At 36.3% G+C, this 24,246-nt stretch overlaps 1 long non-coding RNA gene across 2 annotated transcripts in view; it reads left to right on the forward strand.

Moving 5' to 3' along the window:
* LOC136828774 (uncharacterized) overlaps window positions 1–23,939 on the forward strand; it is a 31,448-nt gene extending 7,509 nt beyond the window's left edge. Inside the window, exons 1-3 of one of the 2 annotated variants that reach the window (XR_010850218.1) lie at window positions 8,337–8,461; window positions 21,757–21,907; window positions 22,959–23,939. This is a non-coding gene — a long non-coding RNA (uncharacterized lncRNA). Of the gene's footprint in view, window positions 1–8,336; window positions 8,462–21,756; window positions 21,908–22,958 lie in introns of those variants that run through there. The other variant, XR_010850219.1, reaches the window with a different exon arrangement.
* Window positions 23,940–24,246: the final 307 nt, after the last annotated feature.

Consider the following 24,246-nt stretch of genomic DNA (forward strand, 5'->3'; position numbering starts at 1 on the left):
GATAACCTGTCTCTCTCTCTCTCTCTCTCTCTCTCTCTCTCTCTCTCTCTCTCTCTCTCTCTCTCTCTCTTTGAGGAAAAACCAACATGCTTGACTTCACTGATTTACCAAAAATAAAGGGGTCATGGAAGATTTTGAAACCATACATAAGACTATTCACAAGATACTCTTCCTCAAAAAGAATGCCCACATATGGTAAACGAGAGGCAAAACCATCCATTAAACAATCTCTCTCTCTCTTATTAATCCATATTTCCATTGTATTTCGGGACAAAACCGGTGCTCAGCGTGACATCATCCTGACGTTGATAGACTCTCTCTCTCTCTCTCTCTCTCTCTCTCTCTCTCTCTCTCTCTCTCTCTCTGTGAGGAAAAAAACCAACATGCTTGACTGATCACTGATTTACCAAAAAATAAAGGGGTCATGGAAGAGGTAAGCCTCACCCCGTCGGGGTGAAACCATACATAAGACTATTCACAAGATACTCTTCCTCAAAAAGAATGCCCACATATGGTAAACGAGAGGCAAAACCATCCATTAAACAATCTCTCTCTCTCTTATTAATCCATATTTCCATTGTATTTCGGGACAAAACCGGTGCTCAGCGTGACATCATCCTGACGTTGATACATATCACTGATTTACCAAAAAAATAAAGGGGTCATGGAGCAGTCACCCCGTGAAACCATACATAAGACTATTCACAAGCCTCTTCCTCAAAAAGAATACACATATGACTGCAAAACCATCCATTAAACAATCTCTCTCTTATTAATCCATATTTCCATTGATTTCGGGACAAAATGCTCAGTGACATCATCCTGACGTTTAGAGTTTTGCATGAGCAGTCCCTGTAACATGAGGGTGACTGCCACTTCAGATTAGAGTATTTAATTAAGTGATGTCTGACACTGTATTTAATAAACTGATAATATTCGTCTCCTTTATATTGACTTGTCTCCTGTGATACCATGACGTCCTTTAACAGCTATCTAGATGAAGGTTCGTGGGAAAGCTTACAAGACGCTCTTGTTTTTATTTTTAACACTCACATATTGTACTATTGTTGCAGTGTTAGCGATAAAATGACATATTATTTACATTTATTTGTGGCTTCAGATTCTTTACTGCATGCAAATGGATAATGATGTTGAAACTTTGACGTTTACAGACACACAGGGAAACCAAATTAATCGCGAAAATATTGAAACTATACATTTTAAAGTAACAAAGTATTGCGCAGAATTAAAGATAAAAAAATGGCAATTTTTTTACCCTGTACAATATGAAAGAATTATCGTGCATTTGAAGTCTAATTTAGATTTGTACGTCTAACAGCGAAGAGCTATACGATGTTGTATCTTTACGGGCTGCCCGAGAGCAAGTGCTCTTGCTGGCAAAAGGCTACCTTAATCTAGAACAAGGTAGTGTCTTCGGAATATTTGTAATATATGAATTTATTGCGCCGTGTTTTTTCTAAAAGGACGAGTTGACTAAATTTCGTATAGAGGACCAAATGGGCACTAACATTAATTTAACATTCCGTGCTGCTGAACTGTGTAACATTTTTCATCTATTTGATAGTGTAGGTGGCCAAGATGGTCTATAAGCCTATTAAAGTGATTACCATTCTCTTGTTCGCAAGCACCAGTGCTCTCGCTGTGGTCTGACAGTGCTCTTTCACAGTGGTTAAAATCGGGCTTCTACTAATATATCAAATTGATGCTGGTGTTAGAGTAAAACTGCTATGGCTGAACTGGCTTTAAGCCAAACCATCTCGAGAAGTTACCTTTCTGGAACGTTTGAAAAACTATTTTTTCTCTGCAATGTCTGGTTTTCCAGGATATTGCTCAGTCCTTAGTCACTCGTCACTTGTAGTCCGCGGCTGACTAGTAAAAGAAATCCAGTTTAAGTTTATACCAAACTCAATGAAGATGAAAGCAAGAACTGGTTTGACAATGACTCTGACTAGATTAGTTTATGAGCCGGTGTGTCTTCCCCACAAACTATGGTCAGAGACAACACTCACGAGACGAATCTGTAGACTGTGCTAAAAATGACCCACAAATCTGTGGTCAAAGATAAAATAAAACAACAGATAAATGTCCAGATGAGTAGATCAGAGCTGTATGTACGTTAAATGTAGGCTATATAAAAGCCCAACAGAATTGAAATCTTGGACCGAGTTGGGTTTTAAAAAATAACAATTGTCAACTAAAGACACGTCACTGCGTTTTCCCAAGATTTTTCATGACAGGTTGTGTCGAGTAAGACTGATTTTAACACCAAAGTTTGCCTTAACTTATAAAACTCGCGGCATTGCTAACAAAACCTTAGATAGTAAGTCATTCCTTTTAAATACTGTCACAGATCAACGATGCCCTTTATTCTTGTTTTCGAATGCTAAAATGGGACGAGAACACATACGAGTATAATATCTTTTAAAGAAACTTTGTTCCGTGTATTTTGTCATTAATGTCATTTGTTATACGAGCACATCCATACTATATATAAAAAAAAAAAAAAATGAACGGTCATGCAAGAGAGGCTAGCCCTAGACTTGGCTTAGGGACTTGACTTAACAGAGGTGCTGGCAATGAACATAATAGACTGATACACATTGTGTTTTGTATGACAGAGATTGCTTTATTGTAAAAAACTAACCAAAAGTACTTAAAGTTCCGTCTTTATAGGGAAGCTCTTCATGTCTTAGTTGTAATTTACAGCTTTATTGAAATAACTTATTTTTGCTATTCATATACATCTTTAGTTTCCTCTTGCCCGCCACTAGGTTTGCTCATCTTTTCAGTACTTGGGCCAGATTACTGAATAGCCTGAATGCCATACATTGAAAGGTCCATTGTTCAATATCTTTGTTGTGTCTTGGCTCCACTAACTTTATTTGTCCTTGTTTCCAATTTAATTTATTTTTGTTGGTGGTCAGTTACATATTTCGGTTTTAAGTCTTTATTGGAATGTACTTCAGGACTGAATGTTTAATTTGTTTTCCAGACAACTGCAGCCATTGGTAAAATATGCATTTTGTCTCTTTGGAATCAAACTTTTGAACCTGTAGTCTGTCCCACAGACCGCAGAATGTACAAGTCTTCTTGTGCATTTGCTATGCTTATGTCTAAATTTCTAGTAGTTGGAGAATTGTATTGCATATTTTTCAGAGATATTTCTACACATCCTAGATACACAGTGGACCTTGCCATCTTGCTTTCATATGTTCCTTCTAACATTAAGTATGTATGTCGAAAAATTTCAATCTATGGTTTTGAATTTCTACCTTGCAACCTATCCGAAGGTTGTTTTCTTTTATTATTGCTTTCTGTGATATTTTCGTTGCATCTTATTACGGGCTACAAGTAAACTAATACTGATCTGTGGCGTCTTATCCTTATTCATCAGTTAGAATAGGTATCTCGTCCCATTTTCACGATTTTATTATTCGAATAAGGCAATTCAAGACTTGTGATTCTTTGCAAAAGAGGATTTTATTTGTGAAACATATCAAATGATAACGGAGGGCAATATAGCGATTGAGATATTACTAGAGATAGAATATGAAAATGTTAATTAAGACACTCAGACAGATACGTTCTCTTGTGCTTCCAAATCTGCGTTTGCCCTCGAGGGATAATCAGGATGAAAAAAATGATGGTTTTAGTTCAGTAACTCTGGTTCAACCCATTTCATTGAAGACCAGCTGTATTTTAGAGTCGTGACGAACGTCGACAAGACGTAAAATGTGATAAAAATGCCATATAGAAACTTAATTCTTAAAGGAAGACCAACGACCCTTACAAGTCATTATAGTGATGTAAATAATTTGAAAAATCTTTGTAAAAAGATTATGATTTAACGTAATTTGAAATTGTTATTCTTCGAGAAAGAGAGAGTTAACTGGAAATATTTCATGTTTAAATTTAAGTTATTTTTTGCTCAAATTTCTTCGTGTGGTATAGCCTAATAAATTATCGTTTTCCAATGAGGCGTTAACTCCAAACTCCACTGTTTATTAGGAAGAGAAAACTATGAAATGTGAGAGACAGTCATAACAGGCCGAGGTCGAATGGAAAGGTATCCACAATGTGAGAAACGACTTTGGTGGTTGGGCTATTGTTCACCTTATAACAAAAGGACAAAGTTATCAATCAGTCGCGACCAGTTAGACAGGAACTACGTAGAAACTTGTCACAATAGGACTAGTGATTGTGTGTTGACTTCCAGTCACCTAACATTATTTCGGCAATGTCGAAGTTCCCTAATATAAATTACATCGAAAACTGTATAATATCATCCTCAAAGTAATAGTTTTGTTGCATGAAACGATACAATACGTTTTATGAAGTCTCCCTTAAATATATATATTTTTTTTACGGCGGGGTTTCCACCATAGAAAACTAGTATTTTTGGGATAACTTCACTGATCCCATAAAACCATCCTGTTTTGTATGCAGTAAATCTTTTTTCATAGTCAATATGTAGTTTTATAATACACGCTGTTTGTCTACTATAGATTTTATGTATATTACCCATATATAGATATAATATATATACATTCACACACACACACATATATATATATATATATATATATATATATATATATATATATATATATATATATATATATATATATATATATATATATATGTGTGTGTGTGTGTGTGTGTGTGTGTGTGTGTGTGTGTGTGTGTATTAAATTTCTCACTTACACAATAATTGTTCTGTGCATTAATACAATTACTAATAGGACCTCATTAAAACTGGATGGTATCTAGAGGAGATATTTAATCAGGAAAAGTTACAAGTTTTCCAGGACTAACAGTCCTCATTGTCAAGTATTCGTAGAATATATATATATATATATATATATATATATATATATATATATATATATATATATATATATATATATATATATATACATATATATATATATATATATATATATATTATATAGAACTTAGTTAAGAACTTTGTTAGAATGTACCCACATGCAATAGCCTGTTGATTCCATAGCAATGTGGGCGTATAGAACGAATTTTGACCATCTTTCACGCCTCACAGAAGTCAAGAAAGTATTTATCAAGCGTTGGACTCAACGGGATTGAGTTTTATTTTCAAACATAATGGGAAGAATGTTAGGATTTTTGGGTCGCATCTCTCTCTCTCTCTCTCTCTCTCTCTCTCTCTCTCTCTCTCTCTCTCTCTCTCTCTCCGTAATAATGCCAATGACGTAATGCCTGTCAAGGAAATTGAAAAGCGCATCCTATGCTCCTAGGAAATCGTTATCGCCATGTTGGAAAGAGACTTGGCGCATTACGCCTGTGATACCATAAAATGTTAGCAAAAAAAAATATATATATATATATGCATAATAAAAGCAGTTAAATTAACAGCCCGTACTAAACTGTATTTAGGAGATCTTAAATGTGGTTTAGGAAGTAAAAATTGAATGATTAACAATGCAAAACTAAAAATCAAATATAACGATATTACCTACTAGTGTTAACCAGACTTAAACTATAATAATTACTGTGTGAATTTCAAGAAATTCGCTCTTCAAATTTCATACCGTTATTGCTGGTAACTATATAATTTCATTATTTTATTTAGAAATTTAAGACGTTAGCTGAGCATTTGTAAATAGCGAAGGGTTTTTGCCAATGCTGTGTTGTAAAATAAGTAGCAGTTGACTTTCCTAAAAGGAAAAAATAAATTCTTGAAACATCAGGTCAAATTGGCTGTTGCAGTGATCTCTGACTGAATAAAATGATTATGTCTGAATATGACATTTTAGTGTGATAAAATCAGCGATTCTGTCATTTTTAAGGTTTTAGTTCACCTTTTTCCGAACCTGTTAAAACATACTGGTGCTGTAATTAAATGTATAGAATTCTTAAGCAAAAAATGTCGAACGCTATATTCTTTCAAGACAGACGAATGAAGCTCAACATTGTTGTATGAAATATGTTTGATTTTTCTTTCAGCTTTCCTCCGCATTCAGCGTTTACACCTCACTCCCAAAAAGGAGAGGTGGCTGAACAATCACTTTTCATATAACCACCTTCACTTCCATAGACGTTCTAAGTCTCTTTCCCGGTCGTTTGCGAAACCGCTGATAACATTTTTGTACGGCCGGGATTTCAGACGAAAACTAAAATTAACTGCCAAATAGGTCTAAGACAATTGTGGATGAGGAAAAGAGGAAGAGGAATGAATATACGAAATGTTTTAAAAGAAGCACACAGGCATTTACAGAACCTCATTCAAACTGGATGGTATCTAGCGGAGATATTTACTCAGAAAAGGTCACAAGCTTTCTAGGGCAAACAGTCCTCATTTTCAAGTATCAACTAGATACCACCCAGTTTGAATGAGGTCCTGTTAGTATTATATATATATATATATATATATATATATATATATATATATATATATATATATATATATATATATATATTTGCACACTTATATATCAAAGGGATTTTTTATATATATATATATATATATATAAATTGCAACGTGACCTTTGAAAACTGCGACAACCTTCTTAGTTCTTAGTTCTTCTTAAAGACCTACATTTCTGCTAAGCATGCAATACAGTAAGTGTTCCATTGCTTTTTTTAACAAGAGTGTTGTTTTAGCTATTACTTTTCCTGTCATTATTACTAACTGTTATTATAATGGTCGTTGCTAAAGCTAATTTTGTTTTTAATTTTTTGCATTATTATTATTATCATTGTTATTGTTATTATCATTACAATATCAAATAAGAGAATTATAGGATAACTAAACAGAATATTGACGACACTCTTAAATAATGTTAAGGAATCATATTTTGTTAGCTTACTATCCTTTGTTCGTCAGTCTGTAAGTCCAGGTAAGGGCATGAAGTATTAGTTTCTTCGAAAATGAAAGCGTCTGGATTAAAATAAAACATTCCTTGAGATACGACAACTGCGTATAACATTATGTCACCCAAAACAAAACTATTACTTTAAAGGGTTTTACTTTCGAAGGGCAAATCATAGTTTGAAAATGTGTTGTTAAGTGCACTGGCATAAGTGCTTGTGACGCAGAGAGGCGGCATTTGTACGACTTCACTTTTTTTCTTCTTCTTCTTCTTCTTCTTCTTTAATGCTATCTTCCTCTCTGGGCAGTTTTGTTCATGACGTGAGGATAGGTTTAAAAATCAAAGGCGACTTTGCCTCATGTGTCGAGCGGTGATGGAGGCCGTTAAACGTATGATTGTCATTGATTTAAAGGCATAGCAACTCTTACCTCAAATGGTCAGGTCGTGTTTGTTTTGATTTTCCGTTATTAGATTTGTTGGTATTCCTTATCTCTCTCTCTCTCTCTCTCTCTCTCTCTCTCAGTAGCCTAAGTTATTGTAGTTCTTTCCGTTGCCCTCTCTCTCTCTCTCTCTCTCTCTCTCTCTCTCTCTCTCTCTCTCTCTCTCTCTCTCTCTCTATATATATATATATATATATATATATATATATACATATATATATATATTCCAGTAACCATTGTTTCAGTGTAAATAAGAAAATTGCCTCTGTCCTATATCTCTTAGTCTTCCCAGACAAATACGTACATGTATACAAACGTATACACACAGACACACACACATAATATACATATATATATATATATATATGTATATACATACTGTATATATGTGGTGTGTAGGTGTTTAGCGAGCCTGAATCTGAAACTAGCCAGGTTTGATAATGAAAGGGTGACTGTGTAGCGTAATGTACTGTAGATACAAAGTTAGGCAAGAGAAAGGGACTTATCGAAGGTAGGCACGGAGTTCTAAGAAGAGATAAGAATGGCTATAGCGTCTTGGTGTAAGTACGTAGTTTCTGAAGAAGGACATTCTCAAGCATATTTAGGACAGACAAAATGGAGAGTGTTTAGTACAGAGGATAAGGAAGAGCAATTTGATGGATTTAACGGCGGGTAACGGTTTTGATGTTAGGCTTATCTTATTTATTGGTTGAAGCATAAGTTTCTATGTATAACTGAATCACGAAAATAGGGAACGTGATGAATATATAAAGATAAAATCCAGTGTTTCCCTTTCCTTCGTGGATTTTATCTTTATTTATAAAGTGTCTGTAAGTGTGATAATGAGTCAGGGAGAATATTATCGTGTAAGAGGAAAATGAATGAAACCTGGAAGCATGCAAATTTCCAGGATAGGGAAGTGGAATCAGAAAGAGTGTTTATGGCCATAGAAGTAAAGGAAGAAGGAGTAAAAACAATGAGTGATGTGATAAGAAAATGAGAGTTTTAGAGAAAAACGTACGAAATTGATCATTTGAAGTGCAAAAAGTTAAGTATACCTCAGTTTAATCAGCCCACTGAGCTGATTAACAGCTCTCCTAGGCTGGCCCGCAGTGCAGAACACCAGGGAAGATTACAGAGTTGGGCAGACAGGTCAGTCAAGAAGAAAGTGAGACGGAAAACAAGGTTATTTAAGGAAATAGTGATGTGAATATAGGCAGAATCTTAAGCGAGAATAAGTTGCTCCAGACAGAAATAAAAGCAAAGCAAAAGGGTAATGATTTTATGTAACAAATTTTGTTTTTCCTCAAAGATTTGTTGAATGTGGAGGATAAAAGAGAGGAATAACTGAATAATTCAAGGGTTACTGTAAGTTTTTTGGATGCTTGCGGACACAGCCGTTGATGATTATGCGTGAGATACTGCAGTATGGCAGTAAAATTGTTACTGAAGGAGTAATCGTAGCTTGTAAGTTATGTACAGATAAGGGAAAGGATCAGAAGGAATTGGTAAGAGGAATACACGCACACACACACACACACATACACACATATATATATATATATATATATATATATATATATATATATATATACGAGTATATATATATATATAGAAATATCAAAACACAATTACATGTGGAACAGAAATAAATTTCTGACTTACATCAGAATCGAACTTAGGTCCTTCAAATGAAAGACCAGAGCGCTGCCAACCAGGCCACACAAGTCATAAAAGGAGTTGGAACCTGAGTACAACTGTACCCAAGAAATTACCTGGGCAGGCTAACTGCTTGCACACCAGCGTGCTGAGTTGGGGAAAACACGCTGGTATGCAAGCAGTTAGCCTACCCAGGTAATTCCTTGGGTGCAGTTGCACTCAGGTTCCAACTTCTTTTATGACTTGTGTGGCCTGGTTGGCAGCGCTCTGGTCTTTCATTTGAAAGACTTGAGTTCGATGCTGATGTGAGTCAGAAACACACACACACACATATATATATATATGTGTGTGTGTGTAAATTGTTTATTCGTTCACTTATTTCTGTGCATGTCTTGCACAATGCAACATCTCTTCAGAAGTAATTGAAGAATATTTTTGTTATATCTGCATTCAGACAACCTGCTTCCGTTTCCGCTTACTAATTGCTGTTATCTGCTTCGTCAGATAATGGGATGTCGTCTTCCTGTCAAAATCGTCTGGGTCTTGCGTGCGCTTTTTTTTTTTTTACATACCATATTCACCTGTCTGAAGTAATCTGTGACTTCTAGCTCTGTTCTTGTAAATTCTCTCTCTCTCTCTCTCTCTCTCTCTCTCTCTCTCTCTCTCTCTCTCTCTCTCTCTCTGTGCTTCCATCTGTGTCATTGTAAACGCTCTCTCTCTCTCTCTCTCTCTCTCTCTTGTGTTGCTTCCATAATTGTCCTTGCAAACTCTCTCTCTCTCTCTCTCTCTCTCTCTCTCTCTCTCTCTCTCTCTCTCTCTCTCTCTCTCTCTCTCTCTCTCTCTCTCTCTCTCCTGTTGCTTCTATCTTTGTCCTTTAAACTCTCTCTCTCTCTTCTATCTTTGTCCTTGTAAAACTCTCTCTCTCTCTCTCTCTCTCTCTCTCTCTCTCTCTCTCTCTCTCTCTCATAATATATAAAGATTACTCAAGTCGATCATTCTCTTACATATTTCGTAGAGAATTCAATCAATTAACTTGATTTTTACACAACACAAATTTCAGTAACTTAGCCTACACTATACGCCAAGGCTGTAAATATTACGTAAAAAGGAATAAAAATTTCCCTTTCAGGTATATTCATAGAATTTGGCAAAATTTAGCAAAGTTCAATTAAAGTTATATGTAAATTAGTGTCATTCGTCTTTCTCCACATGTAATGTAAATCAGCCCCCTTACCAAAATTTGGATGAAGTTTGCAAGAACAACAAAGGTTTTAATTAGCTCAAAAAACAATATATACTCATAAATGTGTTTATCGCTATATCTCCATGGTTGTATTTAATAAAAGAATAACCTCAATCCTAGATCTAGAAGAAAGAGGGAACAAAGGAAGAATAACATTGGAGACTGAAATGTAGGACAGATAACAGGGGCATGCGCATTCATTTTCATAATTGTGCAGTCTGAGTCTGCTCTTGAGGTAAAGGCTTATCTCAACCGTGTCAGCGTTAATTAACAAAAAGAATTTGAAGAAAATTTTCTTCAGTTTGGCATGCCACATTTCATTAAGGTCATTTAGCTTTCTTGGAAACAGTTACGGAGGTTGTTCCACAATGGTAGTGTTTCCTGCATTTCGTAATACGTCATATGTTTTTCTGAAAATGGAGGCGGGACTTTTAGATGGTCATTTGACTCGAGTTCTGTCACTTGTTATAAGATCTCAGATCAATGTCTCTCTTTTTAGCCTAGTAACTTTAATGTGCATGAGTTTGGATGTGTATACTATGTTAACGTAGCCTGTGACGAGTGTTTTATCAGGCGTTACTGTATCATGAAGTTGCGAGAAAACAAAATCACAAATCTTTGACGACTGCGTTTTCTGTTATCAATCTCTGGGTTCGGGGACCCCATTTTCCGCCATGAATTCATTCGCATTTCGCGCGCTTCCTGCCGAGTCACATACGAAATCAGAAGCCAAGGAAAGCTGATATTTGCTAAATATCAGCTTGATTTGTAAATATCCATGATTATTTGGTTAATCCAGCAACTGAACTTTCGTAGTGGGTTTCTCCTTAATTACCACAACGTCTCTCGTATGCTTTGTAAAGGGCTTGTTACGCCATCTGACGTCATGGCGTAAGTTTATGAAGACAACTTTACGATTACGACAGATTATACCCTGGAACTAAACGAATTTAAAAGCAAAATATGGGTACGTTGCATGGGGGTCTCCCTTTAGATTACTTCTAAAACCGTCGAGATGATTTAAAGGGCCAACGCTGAGTCAAACTCTTAAAGAAACGCCATAGAAATGAGGAAACGCCATAGAAATGAGGAAGTGTTATGCTACGTCACGCTGAGTTCTCAAATAGATTGCTAAAACTGGAAACACCCACGACACTGGTACGTGGCGCATCCGGTCTTCAGCGCCCAAAATAATACCCGATGGCATGACCTTGAATGCCGAAAGAACAAGAGAAGGTTCTATTGTTCCAAGATATCTTTCAGTTGACCACAATAATTTCACAAGATAACGACTCAATTCTCACGGCTTTGTGAGAGTCTGGACGGAAGCGAACTGATGGAAGAGACGTTAGCCAGGAGAACTGAAATGGGTCCTAAAGGAACCATCTATTTTTGAAGAAGTCAAAAGTTACTTGAGCGAGAACATTATTCCGACGGAGAATATAACTGACAGCGCAACAGATGGCGTCGTTTCTGTGGTTAGGCGATACACGAGTATCGTCGTCCATCTAAAAGCGTTCCTTCTCTGCTTATTACTCATTTTATTAGACACATTTAGAACCACGTAGCTAGAAATTAAGTAAACTTTACTTGAGGTAAACTTTACTCAATCTCATTTCCTCCAGGATCGGTTTTTCCGATGCGTTAGGCCCAATCAAAAGACGAGGATTTCCGGAGCAAGGTCTAGGCCTAGGTGCTACTCTAGCATACCGAAGTGGGGCGAATTTGCAAGAGAAATTGTCATTATCATTCTCATAATCTCTGAGACATCATTGTTCCGTTCATGTCTGATAAAGTACAAAGAACAACTCGCTGATACTCAGACGGGCCTATACCTGTCAGATATCTTTCAGAAACTGTATTTGGTGAACCATACCTTTCACAGAATAGAGTAACTCTTAGACTGCAAGACAGCCATTGTTTCTTTCCTTGACACAGACGATCAGAGAGGTATTGCGGGGTGGTGAACTTACTGTTGATGTGAAATATTTCAAGATAGATTTTGAGGCATTTGAAGCAAGCAGCACCCAAAATGAATAAGAAATTCAAGAGTTGTTGATTGATTTTTAGAGTGCACTGCGTCAATTCAGTTAGTTTCCAAAAGATTTTTGGCTTTTTAATCGCCTCTCTCTCGATATATTTGGTTTAGTGTTGATTCTTCAAGGTAGTTTCTTTAACAAAACCTGTGACAAGAATATATATCGCGACTAGAGTTGACAACCGACCGTTATCATATTCTTTTGAACTGAAAAACAATGAACTCATTAATCCTGATAGATGTTCAATTTCTCTCTCTCTCTCTCTCTCTCTCTCTCTCTCTCTCTCTCTCTCTCTCTCTCTCTCTCTCTCTCTCTCTCTCTCTCTCCACGGAAGTTTTATCCAGTAAATTGGAATATTCAAGCTTGCTTTTCGTTCAGTAATTAACAGTTTCTGTTTACCTTTCCGTTTTGTAACCTTGAAATCTAAGAGCTTCGACCGGGACCTTTACCAAAAAACGATCGAGATTGATAGGTTTCACCAAGGAATGGCGGCCAGTGGGTTAACTTTTCGTCATATGAATGAAAATTCACTATGATTATGATCTATTTTGTTCAGTGTGTGCAGTGTCTTAGGTCTATAACATAAACTTTTTAGTAAGGATCGGAATAGGGGAAAATTCGGTCGATTAGCGCTCCAAGTTAGGCGATATTTCTTCACGCGCGAATGACACAAGTGCCAAGAACGGATGCATAAGAAATGAAATAACCCAAATATAAAAGATATTTGCAAGATCAGAACGAGTATTGATAGAGGCGCCAGTTACCTGTAATCAATTATTCAACAGACAACGCCAATGACATTTTGCCTCTCGGCCGTGGTCTACGTAATCGCATCGCCTTGACAGAACCAGATCGCTCTATTAATCTGTCGCATTCAAAAACGTCTGCGTGAGAATTTTGCTTTGCCTCACGTCCAGCATTACATGCTTGTACTCCCAGCTCACTTTTTTTTCGCTACATAAACACATCTGAGGGCGCCAGTCGCCAGCGAATACAAGTATGACGTTCAAGGTCGTTATGCCATTAATAATTCACCGATTGTGGAGGACCTTGCTACAACTTAGTCGAAATTACACGGCAGGATGAACACCTCTTCCGAAATACGACGCACTACGTCACCGGGATCGTATTTCATCCTTATGACCTCTTATCATCATGTGACTACCTTAGCAATATCGGAATTATGCGACAAAAATTTCGTTCTGGCCTCTTGTACCTCGCTAGAAGTGCATAAAACGCAGTTAACCGATATAAAGCGTAACCTTTTTTTCTTTTATTCTGCTGCTAGATTACATTTATTATTTCGGATATATTTTCTAAAGTCTTCGTACGTGCTCACGTAGCTGTAACCTAAAGTGGTAAGTAGTGTAGTGTTTCCATTAACATAATAAGATATCGTCTGTTTACTAGGTGGTATACTGCAATAGACGACAGAAAACGCGCCAGTGGGAAAGGTGTTCGATCCTCCTGCGCGGGTCTCCTGACTAACTGGGTGAAAAGTAGGGAGTCTCTTCGTGGATGAGTTATTGTAACCAAGAAATTAACCGTAAACGCACACGTACTAGTTTTATAACAATTTAAAGTGCTAAATATATTCATTTATATCGATATAAATCCATTTTGATGACGTAATTCTCCCTAGCACCGGATCGTAGTGCGAGTTAGTAGAAGAGCATTACTCATCAGCTGTGTATCAGCACTTCAGATCACTGCAATTTATCTGTCCCGATAAACCACTTTTTTTTTTAGGTGATTTTCTAAGTATAACTGTAAAAATTTCCGCAAACATGCAAAGTGGTGAAACTTTCGTTCCAATAATGTTATTCCGTTCAACACTTCGTTCGGTTCCGGTTGGGAATCCCAAAACAGGATGAACAAAGATAATATTTATGATTATTCCTATTGTGATCGGACTTATTGTTTGAATGACGGAGCATTTTAAGTCGGGAATTACATTATGACGTGTTGTGATAATTAAAGGGCTTTCAGGGAGTGATTGAGCGTGGAATATTTTTCCAGCACTTGAATATATTTTGTTCTTTAGTGAATTAGCACTAAAAGTGGTCTTGTACACATAAATAGCAAAATGTTACAAGATTTTGCCCACCATTTTTCAAGAAAGAAATGATAATGTGACACATCAAAGTAATAATTACCACGATATCAAGATTTTTTTAAGCCACAGAATTCTAGCGGATCCAGAAAAATTTCAAAGGGGGCCACCAGTTATTATATTATACATACACAATACAGTATATATATATATATATATATATATATATATATATATATATGTATATATATATATATATATATATATATATATATATATATATATATATATATATATATATATATATATATATATATATATATATATATATATATATATATATACACACACACAGAAGGAGAAGCCACGGCCAAAATACTCACATCCTCAAGGAACAAGGGAAACGAAGGCCTCCATTCTTACAAATTTATTGCCGACGTTTCATGACACATGTCACATTTTCAAGGCTAGAAAAGAAAATAATTTGCACCACAGATAGAATCACGGTATTAAAAGAATTTTTTAAAAATTAAAATATTTAAAATTCACAAAAAATGGCAATGCATCTTTAAAATTAGGTACATAAACATAAAAAAGGATCACTTGGTGAATCTGTGTCTTAGTTCCCTTGACCTATATCTTTTGTGATCCTTTTTTTATGTTTATTTATGTACCTAATTTTAAAGCTGCATTGCCATTTTTTTGTGAATTTTAAATATTTTATTTTTTTTTTAAATTCTTTTAATACCGTGATTCTATCTGTAGTGCAAATTATTTTGTTTTTTAGACTTGAAAATGTGACATGTGTCATGAAACGTCGGCAATAAATTTGTAAGAATGGAGGTCTTCGTTTCCATTGTTCCTTGAGGATGATATATATATATATATATATATATATATATATATATATATATATATATATATATATATATATATATATATATATATATATATATATATATATATATATATATATATATATATATATATATATATATATACATGAAGTATTTCGGTCGCATCATAATATAATATATTTTCTTCAGCATATCATTCAGTATTTAAGTAGAAATTATGAAATAGACAGCAATCGCCTGTTCTGTCAGGGAATACCAAATCCATTATATCATAATTAAGATTATTGTTATTATTATTATTATTACTATTTTTTCTCAAAAATTTTACTAGTATTTCTATAACAGATTTTTTATTTTGTCCCATTTTTGTATTTCTTATTCATGATAATCTAAATCCCCAGTATTATTATTTTGTCATTATTTTTCATCTGCTAGTCCCATAGAAACAGGTATGTAGGTATTGTTAACAATATTATCTTTACGACGCAAACATGAATGGCCATAAATCATGACGACTATAATGGTGATAACGATGACGAAGAAGAAGAGGGCGTGGGAGGAGGGTTAAAAGATTTTGGGGGTTGGGGGTTAGAGGGTCGTGTTTGCCAAAGGATTAAGGAAGCACCCAGACTATTTTTTGCCCTGGCCAAAAGCTTCCTAAATCTTAAACTGGTTAAAACTTAAACTTTGATCCTGCAACTGGTATACAGCTCGGATGAATAGATAAATCAGTCAGTGAATTAATGAATGAACAAATAAAAAGAGGAAAAATAAGTGAATGACGGGTCCTCTTGGTGAAGCAGTTTGCAGCTTAGACCCAAGACTGATCCCATGGGTAGGGGCTGGGCGTGGAAGGCAAGGACAGGGCGATTTAGTCCCATAGCCTGAAAATAACAGTTTAATGCTGACTTAAACAGGAAAGTGGGTACTTGTCAGTTAATCGACTGTGTTTGGTCGACATGACCAAACAACTAAATAACTTGCTGCGAACTCGTAGGCTAACCCAGACCTGCTGTCCCCCCTACCCTCCCGGTCTTCTACCTACCCCGCCTTCACCCGGGCAGACAAACAGGTTTGCAGGAGGAGAGTGGATGTCTCCCCTACCCTCCCATTCCCCTACCTACCCCACCCGGGGTGGACAAACCACTTTGCAGGGGGAGGGTGGCTGTGTCATGTCTCCCCTACTGTTACCCAGTGGAGGACAGACAAGCTCCACACAGAATATATTATTATAAAATTTAGATTCTTATGCTTGTGATTTTGAAAATTTTCTTGTAATGGACTAATAGGCAAGCATACTGGAAAAGTTTACTTGGCAAATAAATATAATTATACACACAAACAAACATGTGTATGCAAACAAACACATACATATATATTTATATATATATATATATATATATATATATATATATATATATATATATATATATATATAGTATAACTGTTTCTGCTAACATTTGGTGTGGTTCCAGTAAGTTACAGCGCAAAAGTCACTGGTACATACTTATGTTTATTGCTGAGTCGGGGATAAACACTAACGCATGAGATTTCCATAGCATAAGTCAACATTATGTACTTTTACACCTACACCTAAAGCCCATCAGTATCACGTCTGACCTCTACACACATATTGACAAACTCACAGCAACCCACACACTCTCCATATATCTCCACATTTCGTACCTGTTCAGTTTATCGTGTGGCACACTTGCTAATCAAACAGTTCATCTCAAGAGACCAACCTTTTTCCTTTCATCAGCATTTAGCATCCACACTTCACTCCTATAGCGGAGAGATGGCTCAGCAATCCCTTCATATGGCCACATCTGGCTTCCCTAGACATTTCAAGTCTCTTCCCAGTCTTTTGCCTTAACCCTCTTGCCTTCCTATGACTCAGCTCTTCTTTCACCATTATTCATTATATATTTTCTCCTAAATATCCAGGTGACTCACCACCCCATTCTTCCTCTCTCCCAATTGCCATTCGTTTCTCCATCTTTCTGGTTTCCCTTACCTCATAGCCTAATTCTCGTTCCCATTCATTCTCAACTATATATATATATATATATATATATATATATATATATATATATATATATATATATAATGTTTCCATAACATTCTTAAGCATTGTACTAAGAGATTACAAGATTTCAGTCCTTGGTATAACTCTTCCGTCAACTTCAGGTTTATTCAGTCAAAGCCGTCATCATTATGATTAACAATTCACACATGAGAGAGAGAGAGAGAGAGAGAGAGAGAGAGAGAGAGAGAGAGAGAGAGAGAGAGAGAGAGAGAGGGGAATGCGTTTCACCAGGAGCGGGAGGAGGATTACCTTATCGAGGCCCTCCACTTTTTTTTTTTTTAATTATCTTATCAGGATATGCATTTTGACGGGGTGTTCGCTCTCTCTCTCTCTCTCTCTCTCTCTCTCTCTCTCTCTCTCTCTCGTTACCCTGCAACCAAACACAAGTACTGACTACCAGATATCTATCTAATTCACCGATTAGGAAAACGAAGACTGGTAAGGTCTAGGCCTACTCAGCAGAAGTGATGGTCAATAAAAAAAAAAAAATGATGTGAAGGCTCGTCTTAACGGCTAGTAGGCAGCCTGTGGGCGCTATGACGTCATGCACAAACTATGGGTGAAATGGATCCTTCAGGCTAAACGACGTCGTGTGTTTAGACTGCGGCCGAGCCGCGGAATTTCCTCACGGTTGCAATTGCAGGAGGAACATGACAACGGAGTTAAAACAAATCTTTGTCAGTGTTACATCTGGTGCAAAACATCAGATGATAAACTTCGTTATTCTCTCTCTCTCTCTCTCTCTCTCTCTCTCTCTCTATCTATCTATCTTTTACAGAGTTGCTGCCGAGAAAACAAGATTGTGCGAGTTGATTTACAACGGAAATAAATTGTAAATCCTAATACCTTTCTCTTAAGCGTTCCAATTCACTTCCTCACTACAAGGCAAGTGATTTTGTTGCAGAATATGGTGCAATAACTTTGTAATCGTTCATACACGTAATATATATATATATATATATATATATATATATATATATATATATATATATATATATATATATATATATATAAATTATAATCAGCTAAGGACACGGGAAAAATAACAGATAGGTGAACCAAGAATTTCCGTGTTATTTCCAACACTTTTGCGAGGTACAATTATGTACCTCGAAAATTTGTTGGAAATAACTCCTGTCTTTTACTTTTCCTGTGGCCTTAGCTGAAAAAATATATATATATATACACATATATAAAGAAAATCCAATGAGCAAAATACAACTCGAGTCAAAAGACTAAAACTTATCTAAAACACAAGCATTCTGACGCAACAAACAAAATCACAGATCTCAGAAGAGAGGGAAAAACCCCGCCACTGACGATGTCGAACAATCACGTAATAGCAGAATACCAGGAAACTTCCCAAAATGGAAAGATTCTTTCCTTAGTCCCGACAAGCAGCAAGTCAGCAGCCCCTGATGAATACTGAGCAGGGGGGACAGGGCTTCACAAGGACTGGGCTAAGGCCAACTAACCCTTGGTCTCTCTAAGCTGCCGTGGACGACACACAACAAAGATGTCATGACGGACATTTTTTAAAGGTCAAAACCCAAAGAGACGTGCCACATTCTATTGCCTATTTCTAGGCCAGGTGAGGAGAAGACTAGAAAAAGGAAGAGGAACGGAAAGAATTTGGAAGTGTAAGGAAAGACACTCTTAATGAACGGCGTTACCCTAAGAGGAATATCGATTTCTAGCCTGTATGCCTCGCTGTCAGTTGGTAGCTTAGGCCTATATGTTTTGCGTTATAAAAGACCTAAGTCTCAGGGTTACGTGACTAGTCACGAATTTTGCATTATAACTTAAAAACTTCAAGTTGAAAGGTGTAAGTCCTGGTTCTAAGTTGTAAGTTGCGATATAAAGAAGAAACAGCCCTAGTCTTAGTCTCACCAGGCTGCTAACATGGTCTTGTGTACATATTTACACAAGGTCGTATAAACAGCTCACTAATATTTACGAAGATTCTGAGTATAAATTCAGTTCTTTTATGTTGTTTACAGTTTTTTCTTTTCATGCAAACAGTATTCGGAAATGAGAAAATCTCTAAAAGCAAATTTCACTATTAGCTAACACTTCTGTAAAGGAAAATAACAAGATTATGACATGCAACTTATTACGTCATAGATAACGGTATCCACAACGATCACGTATCTGTGAAGGATATGTACTTTAAATTACGTGTGTGATAATTTATGGGTATGTATACAGTATACACATATGTATATATACATACAGATATGTATACACACATTTATATATACATAAATGTATGTATTCTCCTGCTTACTATAATTTCCTTATAAAAACGTTGCTTAAAATTTAACTCATGCAGCCTGCATCCAATGTTAGTCTTTTAAATTCCTCAATGGCGTCCCATCAAGACGAAACTTTAAAGTCATTCTTAGTCTTTTGACAAACTTCAGTTTTGAAAGGGTGGAAAGTTAATTTTTTTAAACAACTGTAATCCTGCAGTCAAGCCAATTCCTGAAATTTATTTGTTAAAGTGTTTCGTCTGAAACATATGTTATATCTACATACGCATGAAAACATAATATGAGTCATGCACAGATTTTGATATTCAGTTTCCTACTTCATAAACGTACTGATAATTATTTCACTCCGGTGGCCTCATTGCCACTTGTTCTTGCCCATCTATTTGCTGGACGTTTCACAGAGAAATTTTACATGCTGAAGAATGTGTGAAGTTCTGGTTACTGCTGTGAAGGAATTTTTACAGCAGAAATTTTCACAGCGTTTAACCCTGAGACAATTGTGGTCCCATGTCGTTTCACTCTTAAAGAACGTTTTGACACATCATATGGAAAATATATATGCAAGGATTTTATCAGTTTCTCCTTCCATGAACACTCTATGTTGTAAAACGTTCTTCAAAGCAGTATGTAAAACTTATTATTATTATTATTATTATTATTATTATTATTATTATTATTATTATTATTATTATTATTATTAATGTATCAAAATCTGTGCATGATTGCGATATCAAGATTATGCTTTCATGCGCATTATCTTGGGGCCTTGAAATAGGTGAAAATTAACAGAAAAAGTTTTATTTTCATTTTCTGCCACTTCTCTTGCAGTTCATCTACATTCCTTCCATTTTATGGTGCTTTGTTCTCTTTGCTAGTAAATTTTCTCGTTGATATTGAAGTTAACTCACTGTGTTTAGTTTAGGGAACGCATGTATACCTTTACTTATTACTTGGTCCCGTATTCTGTATCTGACGTATACTCTGAACTGAGAGAATAAGATACGCTTTAGAAATACTTGAAGCAACAATTATTAAGTAGGTTAAGAGAATTTTTGATACTGAAGAAGATTATTATGAAATATTTAAAAGGATTGCGAAAAAGGTTAAGACAAACAAAAATGAAATTGAGTAAAAAATTATAATCGAGTGTCAAGGTGATTCTGGTAAACAACCTCTGATGTACTAAGGACAGCATTGGCAGTGATGTTGCTAGATTTAAACTTCAGTATTTGAAAAAAAAGATTGCTATATAAAGCCTTGATTTTACAACTTAACAATTTCATGACAGTTAACGAAAAGAAATGGAAGGCGGTTTAGTCTCAAAAGTCGATCGTAAAAGGAAACCCAGTTCTGTGATCAGTGTAGAAACTCTGTTAGTTAAAAAGAGAGGAAAGGAATCGTCTTCTATGTTGTCTTACATATATCTGCAATTTGTCATTTGAATCAGATTGTTTATGTTAGGGGAGAGTGGTCCTTGGTGCTGCACGAACTTGGTACAAAGCCACTGAGCCCTAGACATATAAGTTTTCAGTCTTCTTTCTTCCTCGACTCTAGCCAGCATTCGAATTGAGTCTAGATCACGAACCAAAATATATTTTCCTAAACGAAATTTGTGTGGGTGTATATATATATATATATATATATATATATATATATATATATATATATATATACAGATCAAGTTTTTTCATTGCATGAATTACATTTACAGTTCAAATGAGCAATGTAATCCAGGTTGATGGTGAAGAAAGACACCAAATGAGAGTTTAAAGTCAAGAGAAATGAAAGAAACGGATGGGCTGCGGATTAAGAGAGAGACAAAAACATTATACAGGATGTAGCAGGTTAATGTCTTTCTCCACTCGATAAGCTGAACGAGACAGAGGCATGGCGATAAAGGAAGGTGTATCGACGCTCCGCGATGCTGAGTAATGGCACCAGACGTATATTAGGCCTACGGCTGAAGGATCAGCGAGTTACGAAAAGTCGTAATGGAAGCTAGAACAATGGCTGGCTTTTCTACCGTTCTCTCTCTCTCTCTCTCTCTCTCTCTCTCTCTCTCTCTCTCTCTCTCTCTCTCTCGTCTGAGATGGAGACAGTCACACGTATAACTCCTCACATACGGTATCCGTATATCTTTGTATGTTTACTATTTGCATATTATACGACGCGTGTTTGCAGGAATTCTTATAGTTATGGACAAAGAAATATTAAACCGTTTCTTTCTCCTACAGGTACATTCCCAGGCTTCGTGTACAACAGCTGACCTTGACAGTATGCGTTGTATCGAGTGTGAAAAACAAAAGAAGTCCGCCAATTTCACGGCAAGAGAACATAAAGAAAAAAAGGCACCATGCATCGATTGACTACACACACACTGCCATGGTAACATTTATCTGCTCTATGTAGCCTAGTCAACAGACTTCGTAGAAAATGCGTTCTTTTGCTAGAAACACTTGAAATCGTCAAATTTAGGTAAGAAATTAAAAGCGATGAAATCTAAAATTTCTGTGGTTCAATAAGACTCTAGATCGATACAGTTCCTGAAAACGTTGTGACGTAGATCTTGACAAAAAACAATCGACGGTGTACTTCTCTTGCAGTGCTAAGAAGTAATAATAAAACAATTCTCAGTCCATTTCATTAATAGACGATAGGCCTGCCTATAATACTGGCTAGCCGTTTCTACCTTCCAGAACGAAGCGTGTCGCCATCGAAATTATACGATCACCGGCTCGCCAGAGATCAACATCCAGGACAGCTTGATGAATAGCATTTGGACGCATCAGGATTCCGTCGTACGAGACTGATTGAATGATTGATTGGCCTCCTAACTTCGACCCGTTGCTCTTTTGGGCCAATCGAGCTTCGTCATGTTCAGCTTAAAAAAAAATGAGTTAGGATGACTTCACTTAAACTGTTAAACGCTCTCGGCCTTGAAGTAATATTCCGCCTACCGTAATAAGCCTTCCTTTTATGCAGTACTTTCACTGCTGACGTCACATTCATATAGGCGGCGGGCCTCAAGGTAAGGCGGTAACGGTTGTGCGGGATTCCTTACGATATTAAACAGATAATTAAACAGCTTTAGTCGTGTTTCCTTCTGGGGTTAACACACAGTCTAACGTGAAAATTGTGGCAGATAACTGCGTATAAATTTATAACATAATGTAAAAGGAAAACACACGCACATACACATATATTATATATATTGTTTCGTCCCTGATTAACTGTAAGTAGGCTACTCTGTCCATACGATAAATGTGGCAGTGACTGTCGTCACCTCAATCTCTCGAACCTCTTCCTGTTTCGAAAGCAGATTACAGCCGAAACCTGTATGCACACAACTATAGATCTTCAAAAAATTATTTGTCAAATATACACCGTTAAACAAAACTTCAGGTTATTTTCAATTCCCACATTTATTTATTTGCAGCGTCGCCGTTGACCTTAATTGTTGGGACACCAGGCCATACAAATCAGCCGATCGGTTCGCGTCATCTGTGACAGAGATCGTGATGGGTAATATCTGGTTCGAAGTGGAACAGAACTGGCCCCACGCATGGAAGGATACACTCCCTTGGAACAGGACAAGTCGTGGAGCATTATTTCGTCTACAAATACGAATGGCGCAGGATTGATTCCTGCAACCCTCCACTGAAGGAGCTTCGAATTCGTACCCTCTTTCTCTTCCTCTGGTTCTATTTCATTTTTCTAGGCCTAGGCTTTGCAAGGGCGTTACATTGACCATCCCTACGGTCTTCTTATTGAAAAAATAATATGTTAATCAATGAAAAACTAACTCGAAAATCCTATGATCTGAGTTATTAGCTGCATGTCGAGGTGAACAAAAATGTTTTTATTAAGAGCTTTGACTGTTTAAGTCTTAATTGTATATTTTGTTCTTATATCTAGCAAAGAGTCGCAGTAACAATATTACGAAAAAATTAGGTAATATTATAAGGCATCGGAGAACAAGGAAATTGGAAATTGAAAGATGGAATATACAATAAAGATGGAAGATGTTTCATTTTAGATGGAAAATTAACTGTTGTCTCTCTCTCTCTCTCTCTCTCTCTCTCTCTCTCTCTCTCTCTCTCTCTGGAGAAGCAGAGTTATTGGTAATGGATACACGCTGGAATACACACACTTCGTAAGAAGTCACGTGACTTCTAACGTATTGTGAGATGGTGTGCAGGGTGCTTGGTTGAGTAATCAGTATTGCATTTTTTTATTGTCCCTCGTCCAAAGCAACTCTTATCCCACTGGGACTTTTTGGTTCCACGGGCCAAAGCTATGGATGCCTGTGGAGAACATTAGGCCTAACATAGTTACCAGAGAAATATAGCAAGCTCTCGATGACACCCAACATTATATTTATATATAAAAAAAGGAACAAAGAAGTGTTTGTCTTAACAACGAAGAATCAATAGAATTGTCTCCTCCTGGAAGGAAGGAAAAACAGAACCAGGAAGAGAATTCCAAATTTTAGTAGTAGTAAAAAAACTACCACTGAACCGGTTAGTCGAAGAATAACTGATTTCCACTGAGTAAATGTCTGACGAGGCGGCCAAACGGGTGCTACAGGGTCGCCTGGGAGGGGGAGAAATCCTTCTCTGGAGTTTGTCAGAACAGTGACCAGAAAAGTACCTGAAGAAAATCAATAAAAAAAAACTACCTGAGAAATGTTCTAGGATGTTTTCAAAATAAATATGGCGTCAGAA

Source organism: Macrobrachium rosenbergii, chromosome 3, assembly GCF_040412425.1.
Source record: "Macrobrachium rosenbergii isolate ZJJX-2024 chromosome 3, ASM4041242v1, whole genome shotgun sequence".
In the NCBI taxonomy this organism is placed as follows: Eukaryota; Metazoa; Arthropoda; class Malacostraca; order Decapoda; family Palaemonidae; genus Macrobrachium; species Macrobrachium rosenbergii.